Source organism: Saccostrea echinata, unplaced genomic scaffold (assembly GCF_033153115.1).
Source record: "Saccostrea echinata isolate AGI-Se365-2 ecotype Australia unplaced genomic scaffold, CSIRO_AGI_Sech_v1 ptg000062l, whole genome shotgun sequence".
Lineage (NCBI taxonomy): Eukaryota > Metazoa > Mollusca > Bivalvia > Ostreida > Ostreidae > Saccostrea > Saccostrea echinata.
Window position 1 is genome coordinate 6,091,426 of NW_026889811.1, and position 17,568 is coordinate 6,108,993.

Below are 17,568 nucleotides of genomic sequence, written 5' to 3' on the forward strand. Positions count from 1 at the left end.
AGTTTTCAATACCATTAACATTCCATTCAATAGAAAGGAATATTTTTATCGCACATATATTGGATTCCAAGAGACTTCATAAAAAGTCCTTGCAAACGAGGATACATTGCAGAGTCCAAATTTAAAAACATCTGATCAAAACGTAAAACTTTTTAACACTCTTCAAGGCAAATTAAGAGCCATTCTTTGTAGTGACTTGAACATTTATATAGGAGCTGGGGTACGCATATATATAGTCTCAGAATTTCTCCAAACTCTCTATGATAAAAGTCTTTGATACCGTTAACTACGATCAGGCAAAAAAATCTTGGTTGTTGTGTCATGGTTACTATGGGAACATGCCCTAAAGTTTAAAAAATGCCATTTTTGAACAATCAGAGCCCCATGGCTAACGTTTGCAGGAAAAGTGGATGACTGTTTCCAAAAGTTGAAGGCTCAATGTCGTGAATGTCTGATAATCATATTTAGGAAACCATTTATCACATAGGTTACTAGGAAAACAAAGTACTCAAGAGTAAAAAGTTTATTCATTTATTCTTATAAAGTCATACACTCAAAAAAAAAAAATGTGTTTGTGAAACACTGATGCCCCCGTATGGCAGCTTATGGCGAAGGTTAAAGTTTCTCAAGTGCAAGTCAAAATCCAGGTCAAAAGATAAAAAATGTTGGTACCCAACGAAAGGTCTTCTCTCGAGGAATACACCTGTGAAATTTGAAAGCTCTAGTGCAACTGTTCAAAAGTTATGGCCAAGGTTAAAGTTTTTTAAAAGTAAGTAAAATGTCAAGGTCAAGTTGGTGGTGTCCAAAGGAAGGTCTTGTCACAAGGAATACAAAGCCCTAGCACCAACCATTCAAAAGTTATGGCCAGGTTAAAGTTTTTCAAAAGTAGGTCAAACTCCTATGTAAAGGTTAAAGTGGTTGGTATCGAAAGGAAGGTCTTGTCACAAGAATTACATATGTGACGTATGGAAGCCCAAGCACCAACCATTCAAAAGTTATGGCCAAGGTTAAAGTTTTTCAAAAGTAGGTCAAACTCCAAGGTCAAGGTCAAAGTTGTCGGTATCCAAAGGAAGGCCTTGTCACAAAAAATACACATGTGAAGTTTGAAACCCCAAGCACCAACTGTTCAGAAGTTATGGCCAAGGTTAAAATCTCATAAAATTTTGCAAAAGTGGGTCAAACTCCAAGGTCAAAAATGATGGTACCCAAAGAAAGGTCTTGTCACAAGGAATACACATGTGAAATATGAAAGTAGTCGCTCCAACCAATCAAAAGTTATGGGCAAGGTTAAAGTTTACAACAGACAGACAGACAAACAGACAGAGAAGACAAAAATAATATACCCCCGGGATCTTTCGATCCGGGGGCATAAAAAAACAATTAGACGTTGAAATGCAAGCAAATGATAGAGAAAAGAAACCCTTGTAACATATTTCAAGAAGAAATGTGATATTCTTATTTGTTGGAAATGGTTGTTATGGTTTTAATACCATAAAACGATTTCAAATTTACCTTCTGTATGTTTTAATGTGATTCTGTCATTCTAAGAGCTTATTTCGATATAAATGGAGATCAACTTTTAAAGGCAATGGTGTGGTCCTAATTTCCACATTTCAAAAAAATCCAATTTAATTCTTAAAAAAGAGTGTTGTTTTGGGAATCATAGGAAACAGCATGTATATGAAGTTGAAAAATATTCTTTTTCCTGGGATACATATCCTTGTATGTACATTCCAAAACTTTTATGATTGATATTTATGAACAACTAAGACCACCTTTAAAATTATGTTGCCCTCTCCCGACCCATGATAAAAAAGTTGGGTAAGTACATGTAGGTAGGTAAAAAAAATCTTACACATCAATGCTTAATTTTCAAAGGATGAATTGCCATAAATATGGTCTGGGGCCCCTTTTTCTACGATGAATTATAATAAATCTGCAATCATTCTGTTTTTTTTCAAACAAGAGTGAAGGAAAATGACACCTTCTGAATAGTGTCGATAGTTCGTATTGTTTATAATTTTGAAGAATACTGCATTATCTATAAATTTTAGACCCAATGATTGCAAAATTCAGCCTGGTTTGTGACCATATGTTCTTTTATGAATAAAGATGGATAGAAAAGGCGGGTCTTAGTACAAAAGAGGGATATGCATGTCCGAGGAGTTTACCTTATATGGTTATTGTTATTATTTGGCACATAGTTGCTTACAGAGAATTGTCCAATATGATGACTGAATGACAAAACATGCCGGTTAACTAGATGAGTATATTTTATCACAGACACATGGTTTAGGCCAATTTACACATTTTTTCTACTACATTTCAAACTTTAAATGGTCAACAAAAGCCTTTATACATGACAATATGCATGGAACCACAGCGTCTATCGTTTTGGACCAAGCAATGCACATGAAATTTGTATTCACCGATACTCGGGAATACATGTAGCCAATTGTCCACCAATCGCACTACAAAACTATAAATTATAAAAAATATGTGTATAAATCAATTGTTTGTAATTGTGAGCAAGGAAATCGTAGATTCTTATTTAATCTGTGATTGAAGTGCATATAAAAATATCTTTCAGAAGCAAGTAAAACAATGCCTTTTTTCAAGCATTAATTACATCTTCCTTGTATTTTTGTAGTACTCACTCGTAATGCAACTCATTTAGCTGTTTGGTCGGTTAGAAAGTTACGCTGGTGCCTCAATTAGCATATGGATTTATTCTTACGTCAGAAAAAAATACCTTCTTTGTTCTGTTCATAATGGGAAAGGCCAATCCTCACAATGTCAAGGTTTTGTGATTTCGGAACTCCTTGTCACAAGTCGTTATTTAAAAGTGGGGCTAGAAAGCTACTATTTCATTTGTTCCTGGTCTAGGTCTGGAACCAATTAGAAAACATCTTTTATTGTAGGTAAGTTTTGTGAGCAAATATGACTCGTCTTTAAAATGGAAAGTGTCTATATTGTAGGATTTGTGACTAGTTACTTTAAATAAAACATCGGGAATTAATTTTTTGAAGATCGTCCTCCTTTAAATCACAAAAGATATGCTCTGGAGTTAGGCAATTTGATAACGACGGATTTGAAAACATATATTCTCATTGGTTAGTTTATAATTAGCCATTACGTCATGTGTAACCACAAGCCCAACTTTTAAATAACGACTTATGTCAAGGGTTTGTTTGGAGTTCCGAAATCACAAAACCTTGACATTGTGAGGATGGGAAAGTCCAGGTAGATACTTTGATTTCTTCCTAATGTCTGACATAGAATTGCACCCCTTTATATACTGTTCCATCTCTGCAGAACATTCTGTCCTAGCTAATAGTGTTTTGATAGGCTAAATTTAATAATGACATTATTCTTTCATTAGGATTGGCCCATGCGTTTACTAGGTGTTGTTCTGCGTGCAACAAGGAATTCTAAGTTGAGCTGCCTAAACAAAACAATCAAAGAAAGCTTCACTGCATGATATGTCGTCCTGTGATCGGGGCCTCCGTCAGTGTAGATGAATAAGCAAGCCTTAGGTTTCTTGTGGTCTCTACTTTGAAGGATATGTTTCAGTTCAACTACGTGGAAAAAGGTGTATTTGGCTGGAAAATGTTGTCTTTCAAAGTAACTGAAATTTAACCTCCCCAGAATAAAAGGAGTCAGAGACGTTATCTGGAATGCACACATCCAACACTACATATGGTGTTAGGGATCCTTTAGTCTGAACATCATCTAAGCACGATAGATTAGTGTTCTTTGGAACAATAGTTTTTTAGCTCTTAAACCAGAGGATGAAGAGTCCTGGCTCTCCAAAATCAACTTTTGCCCTCTCATCCATGCATATAAACATAACACTATCAGCAAATTTCACTGCGTATTCTGTAGCATATCTTTTTAAACATGCACAATAGTGATCGTCCTGATGACTTTGTCTTTGCTGTCCTGTCTGAACTTTCAGGCGCAAAGGTTTCTACCACTATACAGCTTTGCTTTATTTTTATTTTTTTTTTTTTATTATTTTTTTTTTTTTGCACAGATGCCAGTAATACTGTAGATTCACTTGGGACAGGGGTCCCGTCTGGCAATGTTGACTTCACCAGTTCGATCACAGATCACAGATAAGAATCTTGATGTGTGTTCAACACCATAACGTCGGTCATCAGCAGCTGTAATTTCACCACATCACTACCTTCTCCAAAGTGGAAAAAAAAATCCTTAAAGGAACCACTTTAATTAAGGATGGATTCTTCTCATATTTCTTATAATGGCAGAATCTTGATTTTCTGAATACTCAATATTCAGACTGTTTACACTATTTTAACATCCAAAAACTTTGGTGTCATCGGCCTTGATTTTCAGTCAAGGTCATTTGAAAGTTAGTCCTAAAAATAGTACTTTTACACAGAGAAGTTTTGAAATTTATGCATATGAATAAATTTTGCTGACTGAAAAAATATCTTTCACCATAAAATTAAAGTTGTTACTTATTTTTGATGACTAATTCATGTGAAATAAGCTGGTGAAAAGATAACATGAAATCCTTTATATTCAATAAATACATTTAATTCAAATTTCCTCGATATTTTTTCAAAATTCTAGTTTTCATGAATTCACATGAAATTTCATCTCAATTTTTACAATTGACCATATAATGTCAAATATTTAGATTTTTGTCTGATGAATATTCAAAGGTTTAAGATTAATTTACAAGGTAAAAAAGATATAGTAATCGGGCAAATTACTGAAAAAAATTAGCCCAAATTTGCTCTATACTTTCTGAAATCTTCAATTTACAGAGTGTTTTAAATGTCTATAAGAAAGATTTTTAATCCCCAAAAATATATCAATTTGGTGTAATTGTGACATAAATACATTCATTTCTACCAGTTATACATTCTATTTTTATGGTATTTTACACTAATGATATTCAAAATATTCATTTCGAATTTCCTCTGTCATTTTATTCTTATGAATGTTATGTTTGACAATTTTATAAAATACATCAATTTTCTAGTGGGAATTACAGAAAAATTATCACATACATTCTTCACATGCACAGGAATAATTCAAAGCAACTTAACCTTCAATATAACTACGAATAAATAATAAACCTTTCAAAAAGTTATGAGAAAAATCATACATAAAATTTTCATAGACTAGAAAAGATTTCAATACATTATTTATGACATAAACATGAAATCAATATACATGTATAGTGAACATGCCATTCAATGCTTAATATATGAATATCAGAGGGACTAATATATATGCCTATACATATATATGTAGTTATATACATATAGGTCCTTGGTATTATGTTATTATTGGATATTTTACATTTGTAAACTGAGTTTTGAAAACAACAAGCAAATTCAAAGAATGGTGGTCCCCCGCTTTCAATGTCATAGCGGATGGGATGCCATTATTTATGGCATATTGTAACTGTCTTGTTTGTTTGTCCTGTCTTATCTGTGCATCATACAAAAAGACATAAATTATTGAATTAATAACAGTTATTGCAAAGACTATAGCTTCTCAAAACTACATCAAACTTCAAAATCAAGGTCATGAGGTCAAATATCATAATAAAATCCAAAAGATCTTCTCACAAGTGATGCACATGTAAAAAAAAATATCAGAAACCAGAGTATACAATCAGAAAGGTCTTGAAACAGGTAATGCACATGTCAATTGTAAATACCATATCTTCTGTCAATCAAACGTTATTAGCAATGATAAACTTTAAAAATTAGGTCAAACTTCAAGGTCATGGGATTAAAAGTCATAGTACATTTGGAAATGCTTGTCACGGGTAATGCACTTGTCAAATATGAATGCCCTATCTTTGATCCTTCAAAAGTTAGCAAACTGATGAAATGTTTGAATATTAGGTCAAACTGGAAGGTCAAGGTCACGGGGTCAAATATCATAGCATATTCAGAAACATTTTGACACAGGTAATGCACTTGTCAAATATGAACACCATATCATATGTCATTCAAAAGTAATCACCAAATACAAAATTTTTGAAATTTAGGTCAAACATGAAGGGTCGCCCGCGTGGCGCAGTGGTTAGAGCGTCTGCTCTAGAGTCGCGAAGTAAGGAGTTGATTCTTACGTCGCGGGTTCGAATCCCACTGTGGGACATGGAGACCGGTCCTTCGGATGAGACCGTATAAACTGAGGTCCCGTGTCGCAGTAGGTGCTGGCACGAAAAAGATCCCTCACTGCTCAATGGCCGTAAGTGCCGAGCATAGGACAAAATTTGCAGCTCTCCACCAGCAAGTGGTGGCGTCTCCATATGAGTGAAAAATTCTCGAGAGGGACGTTAAACAACATACAAACAAACATGAAGGTCAAGGTAAAAGGGTAAAAAATTATAGCATGCTCGGAAACACTTTGTCACTACTAATGCACATGTCAACTGTGAAAGCCCTAACCATTCTAAATCAAAAGTTATAAGCAAAGATAAAAATTTTGAAAAGTAGGTCAAACTTCAAGGTAATGGTCATGGGGTCAAAAATCATAGTACATTTGGAAAGGTATTCTTACAGGTAATGTTCATATTTAATATGAGAGCCCTATCTTTTCTCATTTAAATTTAATGTCCAATTTAAAGAAATGTTAATTTTTGAAAAGTAGGTCATACTTCAAGATCAAGGTCACGGGGTCAAAAGTCATAGTATAATTTCAAAAGGTCTTGTCACAGGTAATGAACAGGCATAATATGAAAGTCCTATCTTTTCTCATTCAAAAGTAATGACCAATTTAAGGTAATGTTAATTTTTTTGAAAAGTAGGTCAAACTTCAAGGCCAAGGCCACGGGATCAAAATTCACAGTATATTTGGAAAGGTCTTGTTACAGGTAATATACATGTGAAATACAAAAGCCCAATCTCTTCTCACTCAAAAGTTATGGCCAAGGTTAAAGTTTTTGTGACAGACAGACCGACATTTAGATTTAATGTCCCCTCTCTTTCGCAAAAGCGAGGGACAATAAATACCTACACACATTTATAAGTATATAGTTTGTTCAGCACCAATAAATATAACTCCTCAATGTGATCATATATTGCGTAAAATTTCCTGGAGTTTTAAGATAACAAAAAAGCCATCTATGACAATCAAATGCCCTTTGACATCTTTGCCTGAATATGACATCCTTGAACTTGGTAACAATAATATGCATGCAGCTATCAAACTTAATTTCACATTTAGATGCAAAATACTTATTCAAGGATGAAATTTCTTTTTGAGAATTTGTAGCACAAACATTCATTGATCAGTGTCAATAACTTGTATTGAAATTGAATTAAAAATTACCTCTTAAGGGTTTCTACTGCAAGTACATGTATATGTAGTTCATTTGTAAAAATCTAAATTTTAACCCGGCCACTACCACCAATTTTGTTTGGCATGCTCTTGCTTAAAATCACCCTTTAACTAAATGATCTAAAGCAGGCACAATTTTTTGGTATTCCAGAACTGTATTTTAAGATTTTAACTGTATTTGAAAATGTAAAGCAACTGAATACATAGAGCTAGGTATATATCATTTACAAGTTGTTGTAATGCCAGTACATGTAAATCTTCACATTGTAATGTAATGAAAGATAATGCTTGAAAAATTCACTATGGGAGTAAGATTTCAAATCTGAATCAAAGATTTTGTAAAGTAATCACATTCTACAAAGTGTGCACTGTATCGGGTACTTGGGAATCAAATAATTAAACATTATATGATTATACATAAAACTATTTTTGACTGAAAGTTTCTAAAAAAAAATCAAGAATGGAATCATGCAACAAGCAGCAGTGACTTTGATAACATGCATTGACTTCCACATTTCTATAAAAATATTTCTTTGATCAGATAAATAGGTAATTCCTGCTTCTGGAATGAAATATTCTGAGAAAATCTCTTTTCCACAGACAGCCATCATTCATTTGATGTGAGAATTTCTTGCTGAACACGTGTCCACCTGGTAAAGTCCAAATTTTTTGTTGACCTATAATTTAAAAAAAAGTAATATATTTTACATAGCAGCACAGATGCTGCATTATATGATAGTTTGTTAAAGTTGTGTCCATATTTCTTATACATGTATGTACCTCAATAGTCCATCTGCCAGCACTCCTTGCTCAATCATCCTGCATTCTGACCTCCAGTCTTTTTTCTAGTCTAGGGTAAAGTAGGGTTGTTTTTCTCCTAAGAATTAAACATGAACATCCCTTGGACTATTTTTTTTTAATTCATGGAAATTGATTATAAGATTAAACAACTTATCTCATCTGTATTTCATTTCTTGATTTAAATGAATGAAAATATTTTAATAGATTCTACCACATGCATAATGTCTTATATTATAGTCTAATAAATACATCTACTGGTAATGTTTAACTTAGTTTTCAGTTTTACATAGTTTCAAATTGCACACTTTATATTTGTTATCTTGACCTTTGATTTTACTTCTTTTCTTTTAACAGTGCATTACGTAAGGAAACATACAAGGAATACTTGGACTTCTGTGATGTTGACCCTTCAAAACTTCTGAAGCACTGCTCAACCAGGTGGCTAAGTCTTGAGAAGTGTGTTAAAAGGCTGCTGCACCACTGGCCTGCTCTGACAAGCTACTTCAACTCACACAGTGATGTAGAGAAGCCTGGAAGAGTTAAGAGAGTGGCAGAGCTCCTCAGAAGCCATGAGATGAGGATGACATTCCACTTCTTAGGTTATGTGTTGGAGCCATTGAATGAGTTCAACACTACATTTAAGGTATGTAAGCTATAATCTTAATATTTTGGTAATTTTGTTTTAATAAGTCACAAAATTACAGAACTGTATATTACTTATTTAAGTACTGATTTCTTCTTCTATCTTTGTAGGCCGATGAATCAAGGATTGGATATCTTGGAGAAGAAATCCACAAACTTCTAAGAAAATTCCTTGGCCGTTTTATAAAGGCAGGAATAATCAAGAATTCCAAGGACCTCATCAGTGTGGACTTCCAAAATCCAGAAAACCAGCTCCAAGATAACATACTTGCAGTTGGAATTCTTACCAGGTTCTACATTGCAGAGAATGATGAGGATATTCCACCAGTAGACTTGGCAAATTTTTTCCAGTAAGTTTAGATTCTGACCTTTTAAGTTTTTTAAGCTGCCAGTTCTTGGCTCAGTTTAAGTAAATAAATAAGTTGCTAAAAAAACTTCCTTCAAATATTTGTGGTATGCAGTGTTCATCATGTATTAAGGAATGTTGCATGAATATACAAAAACTCATATTGATATTATACCTCTTTGTTTTTGTCCAATTCTAGGAATGTTAGGGGGTTCTACTGTGCCATCACAAAGAAAATGCTAAAGCACTTTCCATTCAAGGACCCAGTTGTCAACAATTTAGGATTCTTGAATCCTCACAGAAGGGAAGAGACCATCTTACAGTCTATAGTGGAGATCCAGAAGATTCCCTGCCATAGTTCAGGAAAAGGACTTCCCAAAGTTGGAAGAGGAGTATCTGGATTTCAGTGTTTCTCCTGACTGTGACCTTCCAAACTTTGAGAAGGGGCAGACAAGAATAGACTCATTTTGGGGAGAGATGGGGGAAATCACCAACAAAGTCTCTGGAACACCAAGATTCCCAATTCTCAGTAAAATTGCTCAGTCTATGTGCTGTATCCCAAACAGCAATGCAGATTGTGAGAGGGTGTTCTCCCTTGTGAGAAAAATACAGACAGAACAAAGAGCTTCCATGGACAATCAGACACTATGTAGTCTTCTATGTGCTAAAATAAACTGTAAAGAGGAATGCCATCAAGTGAAACCTTCTAAGGACACTCTAAAACTGACTAAATCAGCAGCTTACAATTACAATAAAGAACATGAAAGTGTATCATTTGTTATTTCTTAGTTATCAGTATGAACAAAAAGAACGCGCGATGACTTTTTACTATCAAAAAAGGTCGTCGCGCGTTTTCTCCCCCCAAAAATATTTGGAATGTTGACAGGTATGGTATTGGATATAAATAAATAGACATTTTTTATCCTAAAAGTACAGAAAAGTTAAAAAAAAAAGTAATATAAATAGTTTTTTAACAATAATGTTTCATTTTGCTCTATTTATTAGACAATTGTGTGTTTCAATATTATGGATATTTCCACGTACAATATCAAGTTATTTTTCCGTTTGATTTGTACCCAAGCGGAACACCTTACTTTTCTAATAACTTGATGATTGTTCCGTCTTGAACAAAGTAGGCTAGTTAAAAATATAAAATTTGTTGTAATCATACACAAAAAATGCTATTTTTGTGAATTATTATTCCTAAACCTGACGAATACACGAAATATATCCTCTTCAAATGTTGACAAGTCGCGGGAATAAGCAGACGAAATATTGATAACAGGACTTTAATTTCCGTGCGAATTCCCATAAATCAATACAAACCTGCATGTAATTGAATTATATTTCAAAATTATAAAAATCTTCAGACATATATAACTAATTTACATGCTCACTGCACACGACATGACATCAGACGAGACAACGTGGATTTGCAATCTTGCACATGTTTGTGACCTTCAAGTTCAAGCTTCCCTTTTGGCTGATCGGAATTTCCCGGGCATAAACAACTATGATTTAATTTGTCATAACTGTCCCTGGGCTTCTGCAATGCTTCGATAATGTTCACAGTTTGTACAAAACAACCCTCTCGGGGTTTTCTACGGAAAATGATCTGGACATGTTGACATTCGCTACCGAACTGCGAATATTATGGCGATTGTCGCAAATCAAAGAAAATATTACGAAAAATTTATTAACTTCAAAAGAAATAGATTCAACATTACTTAAACTGACAAATTTACTAATAGTTTTTCCTTCAGTATAATTAAATATGAATTTTGCATTTTACGACTTGCATAATTTATGGAGACCCATTGACGACGTTAAATGCTGACAAGAATCCATCCTTAAGTGTCTTAAGTCAACAACCAATTCAGGGTCTGGGGCTAATACAGATACAGCTTCATGTAGTCTGACTACTAGCAGGATTCTGGTCATGAGTAGCATCATTGGTAAGTGTGGAATAAATTTATCGTAAAATGTGTGGTGGGATGTGTTCACCAGCAAAATTTTCACATGTTGCAAAAAACTCTTTCCGCATTTGCCTTGTATGAAATTCTGGCACTGTATTACGCAATGAACTTAGGAGTTTGTTGACCCCCCATGAAGATCACTTCACAAGAAATGTCTGCTGGGACTCTCTTTTATATCAATATCAGAATCTTATCCATCCTCTACGACTATTCTTTTTAGGATGGTGACAAGAAATGCATTCATTCTGTTGTAAAGCGAGGTTTCTGAGTATTAACATTTGTGTTCTCTTGCTAAGAGTTTTCCATCTGTAGGGGAAAAAAATCCTAGTTGTTTTTCAATAACAAAAATCAAATATTTGACAAGGATACAGGGATTATAAATATTTCAATGACAAAATTATGTGCATAATTTGAAATTTCACTCAACGTCTTTTGTTAAAGACTGGTTCCTAAAAAGGTTCATCTTATTGGGGACAAAGAAATTTGGCAATGAAATCTTGTACTTGTATCGCATTTGACGAATCATTTGAGCAACAGGACAGTCTGTGTTCTAGTGAATAAACGAGGAGATGTGCATCTGAATCTCTATGTATTATCTCCCTCTGTACGAAAATATTGTATAGCTACACTACATTTCTAAATGTTTTCGTAGCTTGCCCAAAATTTTAGATGCTGTTTATGGAATATGAGAAACTACATCGAAGATCTGAAGGACGTTTAAATTCCGTCAGTAAAATGTAGAAGTAAAATTTGGGTTCGTATGAAATGAATTTAAAAAAACATACCTGTAAATGAATGTCTGTTTCATGAAAAACTATATGTGTAATTCCATTGGCAGTCCATCTAACGCAACAAGGTTTTTTTTTTCTAGAAGTTGCATCAACTAAATTAATTATAAAAATCCTAAATGACATCATTTGTTATAAATACGTCCTAATTCATTTAGTTTTCACGAAAGGTTTTTTTTTCTTTCATGATTACAATTCTAGAGTGAAAGGGAAAAATAACACGTTTTCGTCATGGTAAACTTGTATCTGATTTCGCAACTTGATTGGGAAAAAGTTACACGCATTCAAGCATTGAAATCTTATTTTTGGATATCGTCGGTCCTATAACACACCTGGCCGACAATTGAATACCGCGCGTTAACGCGAAACGTAAAAAAAAAAAACCCAAACCCATTATATCAGTATTTACTTTCTCTAATTTTTTCTCTTCATAATTGTTTATTTCGTTAATTTTTATCATGAACTTAGCGCCTTTCAGAACCGGTGTACATAATAGACGTAAGAGCCGTTTGTGACGTTGGAAAGTTAAATAACGCAAATAAAAGAACATTGAGAAAAAAAAGAGGAAATGAAAGAAAAAGTGAGCAAGCTCACATACCTCACGCTCCCCCAAAACTCGACAATGCAACACGTAATGAATGGCACAGTGCATTTTAAAAACACAGTATAATTCAAAAAGGGGCATTACTGGCAAAAAATCATCACATCAAAACTTCTTGCATATAAGGACATTTAAATCTTTGTATGTTACAAATTTAATTGGGCTGAAGTTTCTAGATAAATAATGGAATCAAAATTTCTTGGAAATATTCAAATCTATACATTATGTCTGAAATACCTACAAAGTTTCAGGAAATTCAGTGCAGGAGTTATGCTGACGAAATGTTATTTAAATTCCTCAGTGATTTCGATTTGTTAATGAGTGTAAGTCCATGTCCAACACATGACAATTTACACATTTAAATAGTTGATGAGAACAAAATTATGATGTAGTCATAAGAATTTGTTTATATATTACTGTGCTGAAATTATTTAAGGTAAAGCACCATTTTAAGGGGGGGGGGGGGGAGTGGGGGTGAGAACTATCCAAGATTTTGTGTGTGTGTTAAATCATTAATATTTTGATCTCAAAATCAATAGGGGTCTTTTAAGGTCATAAAATATTTCACAGAAAATTTCATTACAAAAGCTGATTCTAGTGGATTTCCTTATTACCTAGATGGAAATATTCTTCAATAATAGGCAAAACTCTTAAGGCAAAAATAATGGAATCGGAATTTCCTGGTAATATGCACATCTACACACTGTGTACTAAATATCTGCAAAGTTTAACCAAATTCTGTGCAGCGGTTTAAGAGAAGTTGCACTAACAAACTGTTCATCTCTATATTCAAGCTAAATATGGCCAAAAATCTACGCTGAAAAGTGCCGAAATTCTCAGAAAAGTAATGGAATCGGAATTTCTTGGTAATATGCACATCTACACACTGTGTACTAAATATCTGCAAAGTTTGACGAAATTCTGTGCAGCGGTTTAAGAGGAGTTGCGCTGACAAACTGTTCATCTCTATATTCAAGATATGGCCAAAAATCTAAATTGAAAAGTACCGAAATTCCCAGAAAAATAATGGAATCGGAATTTCCTGGTAATATGCACATCTACACATTGTGTGCTAAATATCTGCAAGGTTTGACGAAATTCTGTGCAGCTGTTTAAGAGAAGTTGCGCTGACAAACTGTTCATCTCTATATTCAAGATATGGCCAAAAATCTAAATTGAAAAGTGCCGAAATTCCCAGAAAAATAATGGAATCAAAATTTCCTGGTAATATGCACATCTACACATTGTGTGCTAAATATCTGCAAAGTTTGACGAAATTCTGTGCAGCTGTTTAAGAGAAGTTGCGCTGACAAACTGTTCATCTCTATATTCAAGATATGGCCAAAAATCTAAATTGAAAAGTGCCGAAATTCCCAGAAAAATAATGGAATCGGAATTTCCTGGTAATATGCACATCTATACATTGTGTGCTAAATATCTGCAAGGTTTGACGAAATTCTGTGTAGCTGTTTATGAGGAGTTGCGCTGACAAACTGTTCATCTCTATATTCAAGATGTGGCCAAAAATCTAAGTTGAAAAGTGCCGAAATCCCCAGAAAAAATAAAGGAATCGGAATTTCCTGGTAGTATGCACATCTACACATTGTGTCCCGAATATCTGCAAAAGTTTGACGAAATTCTGTGCAGCGGTTTATGAAGAGTTGCGCTGACAAAAAAATAGGACTGACTGACTGACACACTGATTGACTAACGGACGGGTCAAAAACATTATTCCTCACGCAACTTGTTGCGTGGGGTATAAAAATGACAAATTAATTTTAAACGCACAGTTGCTGTATTTTACGTTAATTTAACAGGGTAGTTATTTTTTTTTTATTAAATTGAGTCTAAACAATATACATTTTTGGTGTTCCTAGATATAAAAAATGCATATAGTTCCTACTGTATATTCTACCGCGCGGTGACAAGGTTTCGCGTGTGTTATAGAGATTTGAACTTACATGTAGTAGATTCCTAATGGATTTCATAAATAAAATTACACTGAATGTAAATATATGAATTTGAAAGTGTTTTTGGTTCCTCTGCCCGATCCTTTTTGCGTGCCAAAGGGTTGTAATCCTTAACGTTGAGCATCAGTTAACGTTCCTTCCGAGGTACAATCATGTACTTTTTTTAAAGTATGAGAATAGTTAAAAATGCAATATCAGTACGTTTATATACACAGTTTGTTTCCTTAAAAACTGTGTGCGTGTGTGTGTAAATACGTACATATACATGTATGTAGGTACGCATATCGTATTTGTTAAGATCCATATTAATTTCAACATATCATTTTTAATGTTTTTAGTAGAAGCCAATACTTATTTTTACAAGGGGGGTATTCTAAAAATACTTCGGAAGTTCCCTTAAAATATAGACTCAAAAGCCCCTTTCATTAATTATGCAGGTGATCTAACGCTGTTTTCAACTCTGTAAACACATTAAATCCCTGAAATGGCTTTTATGTCCCAATTTTAAATTAAATCCTGGTACGTCATTATTTCTCGCAGCATGAAAAAGTAAACAATCAGTTGATAGATAGGACCAACGGGGTTGGTTCCTCGCGACGCAAATGATTAAACACATCGAAGGATGTCGCTCGCCGATAAAGATTGAAAGGTAAATAGTTTGTTTTCTTTTACGGTCTTATGCAGTGCATCTACTTAATAGTAAATTATTAATAGTGCGTGGTTTCTTTGAAATGTAAGTGTTCCATGAGAATTCTTCGTTTACTCTGATAACAATTAATACTATACCATTTACTAAATACTATAGTCAGAAAAATGCATCAAATATTTACCTGTTTCGATACTTCTACGTCATGACATTGCCAAGAGTTAAATCTTAAAATCAGACGTGAGCCTACACCTGACATTTCATTGAATCCTAGTTTAATGTAATTACTTTAAAGATCAAATCCACATTCCTTCAGAAAGGATTATGGTATGAAGGGATGTCTTCTTCCGTATATGTGGGTGTTAATCTTACCTAATGATTCCACCACATTCAGAAATTAATTTTGTAATATATTTTTGTTTGTGGTTTATATGACATTACTTATATAAACTGAACAATACAAAACGGATCTTGATTATCAGTTTTAACATGTACAGTGAAAATTAATCCAACGTTCCATGTAACATCTTCTACTCGAATTACACATTTACGTGTAAATTTATGCAGATTTTGATTCGATTTTAAGTGACATGACCCTACTGTTAATCATTTTTATTTGCTTAATTACGCACGAGACCGTCTGCTCGCGAAAATGTCATTTTTTCGTATATATTTTTTCATAATGGAAAATATTCAACCAAAAACAGAATTCTTAAAAAAAATTGTCTCACTATAGCTAATTGAAAACATATGACTTTCTCGCGAAAATAAGATGTCGCGAGAGTTTGGTGATTCACAGATTTTCAAGGGTTTGGAAAAACTTTGGAATCAATGTTAGGATTCTATATGCAACTGGTGCCACTTCATGTATCATTCTGTTGAGCGTCAAAGACATCTACCATCAAAGTAAATGATTGAATTTTTTTTTCTTGTCATAAAAACCAACAGAAGGTACTTTGAAAATTAAATCTTAATGATAAGACATACACATTTTAATATAAGTTATGGAATTTAAAGCTCTCAATAATAAAGGCATTACTATAAAAGCGCTTCTGCAATGATTCGAAAAGATGCCCATTTAAAAGCGAAAATCAATTTTCTTAAAAAAAAAAAATCACCCATGCAAAAGTTGGAAATTTCCGCAACAATATGTGAGTTCTTAACTGATTTAATTAACTGTTGCAATTGTCACTGTTGGACAATACATTTAGGGGTTCTTTACCCCCCTCCTCCTCCCCCAACTTTTTTATCCGACATCAATCTTTTGATCATGTCTCGAAATGAACTTTTAATTAAAAATGGAATAGAACTGTCCAAAATGGACAAATATCCCCGCTGGTGTTTTCAGAGAAGTTGCTAAGTCACTAATACTAGTATTTGATGGATCTAAGAGGTGTTCACAATTTGTTGAAACATTTGAAGTGAAAATTCACCAGTAATTGCTCATTACATCTTTTAATGAATGAAAGTAAGGTACAGCTTAATAAAACATTAATACTAATAATAACATTGCTTTTTATTGCATTGAAAAAAAAATTACAATTTTGCGAGTATTTCTCTGTTGGAAAGTATGGATGCATTATTTATCCATTTTTTGACTATACATGTAGGTCAAGATCATGACACACCCTAAGGTCATAAGCAATCTTTGTGTGAAGTGGAAACGCCCAACATTATTCCCCATAAGAAAGATACGGACTGGACACGAATTGTGAAGTTTGTTTGCGGGGGTTAAAAAATAACACAATATCTTTTGTTACCGATAAATATTCTGACTGTCAGGTAAAAAGACATTTTCTTCGCCCCGAATTCTTTGCCGTAATTTCTGAATGTTTAGACTTTATGTAAATCTCTGCAAAGAGGTAGGAAGGGGTGGGATGGGTTGTTAGAAACGAATAAGATACCTAATTTGCATATATAGCCTAAGACCAGCATGCAATATGCAATGTTACAAACTACATGCATATTGAACCGTATGAACAATATACGGCATGTTACTGCCGTCTTAATATTTTTTTTTTATTTAAATTATCTTCTATTAAATCAATATAGAGGTTATTTACATGTACTTGTGGGTGTAAAGATGGGAAAATGCGTGTTTTAGAAAAAGAAAGCATTTTTCACAAGTCTGGAATGAATCCTATGTGTCTATCACAGCAACTACAAACATCCTGTTTTTAAAACTGAACTTGCATGGTCTGAAATCAGGATTGAAGGATTTCGGTGTTCTGAAGCAATGAAGACCCTAAAAAATTCTCAAAGCGTAAAAAAGCGCTAAAAATAGTACTATTTTGTCGCAGTTGATAAAACAGGGCACAGCAGAACGGAGGAAAGAGCACATCGATCTCGATATAAATGACTACTTGCGTAACTTCCGTTGCGCACGCACTCACCCTACCACACAAAAGCGAATTACTACATGTACATGTATATTCTCTCCAATTTCGTTGCGAGGTATGAATTGTG